This window comes from Corvus brachyrhynchos, unplaced genomic scaffold, assembly GCF_000691975.1.
Source record: "Corvus brachyrhynchos isolate BGI_N302 unplaced genomic scaffold, ASM69197v1 scaffold692, whole genome shotgun sequence".
NCBI classification, from domain to species: Eukaryota; Metazoa; Chordata; class Aves; order Passeriformes; family Corvidae; genus Corvus; species Corvus brachyrhynchos.
The window spans coordinates 113832-115117 of NW_008236762.1; the positions used below are offsets into that span (position 1 = coordinate 113832).

At 63.6% G+C, this 1286-nt stretch overlaps 1 protein-coding gene across 1 annotated transcript in view; it reads left to right on the forward strand.

The window, feature by feature from the left end:
• The window catches only part of LOC103625269 (SH3 and multiple ankyrin repeat domains protein 3), a gene marked incomplete at both ends in the record, with an annotated part of 100186 nt that overhangs the window by 617 nt on the left and 98283 nt on the right, over positions 1-1286 (forward strand). The window lies entirely within an intron of this gene.

Here is a 1286-nt window from a genome sequence, read left to right on the forward strand (position 1 = left end):
GGGTGGGGGGCTGCAGCTTTTTGGGGGTGTCCGGTTTGGTTGTGGGGCTGCAGCTTTTTGGGGGTGTCCGGTTTGGTTGTGGGGCTGCAGCTTTTTTGGGGTGTCCGGTTTGGTTGTGGGGCTGCAGCTTTTGGGGTCTCCAGCTCAGCTGTGGGGCTAAAACACCGCGGGGTCTCCAGCCTGGTTGTGGGGCTGTGGTGTCTTGGGGTGTCCGCTCCACCTGTGGGTTCTCCAGTCTGGTTGTGGGGCTGCAGCTTTTTGGGGTCCCCAGCTCAGCTGTGGGGCTGCAGCTCTGTGGGGTCCCCTGGTTGGTTTTGGGGCAGCAGCTTTGTGGGGTCCCCTGGTTGGTTTTGGGGCTGCAGAACTGTGGGGTCCCCTGGTTGGTTTTGGGGCTGCAGAACGGTGGGGTCTCCAACTCAGCTGTGGGGCTGCAGCTTTTTGGGGTCCCCTGCCCACCTGTGGGATTCCCAGCCTGGTTATGGGGCGGCAGCTTTGTGGGGTGCCCGGTTCTGGTGTGGGGCTGCAGTTCCATGGGGTCCCCAGCCCACCTGTGGGGCTGCGGTGCCTTGGGGTTCCCAGCCTGGCTGTGGGGTCCCCAGTTCGGTTGTGGGGTTGCGGCTTTGTGGGATTCCCAGCCTGGCTGTGGGGTTGCAGTGTCTGGCCCGGTTGTGGGGCTGCAGTGCTTTGGGGTGTCCGATTTGGTTATGGGGTTGCAGCTCTGTGGGGTGTCCAGCTCACCTGTGGGGCTGCAGCTTTTTGGGGTCTCCAGCTCAGCTGTGGGGCTGCAGCTCTGTGGGGTCCCCAGCCTGGTTTTGGGGCTGCAGCTCTGTGGGGTCCCCTGGTTGGTTTTGGGGCTGCAGCTCTGTGGGGTCTCCAGCTCAGCTGTGGGGCTGCAGCTTTTTGGGGTCCCCAGCCTGGCTGTGGGGTCTCCCAGGTCGGTTGTGGGGTTGCAGCTTTGTGGGATTCCCAGCCTGGTTGTGGGGTTGCAGTGTCTTGGGGTCTCCAGCTCGGCTGTGGGGCTGCAGGGCTGTGGGGTTTCCATCCCAGTTTTGGGGTTGCAGGACTTTGGGGTTTCCATCCCTGTTGTGGGGCTGCAGGGTTTTGGGGTCCCCAGCTCTTTTGTGGGGTCCCCAGCCCGATTTTGGGCTGAAGCACTGTGGGGTCCCCAGGTTGGGTGTGGGGCTTTGGGGTCCTCAGTTCTGTTGTGGGGTCCCCAGCCTGGTTCTGGGGCCGCAGCTCTGTGGGGTCCCCAGCCTGGTTCTGGGGCTGCAGGGTTTTGGGGTCGC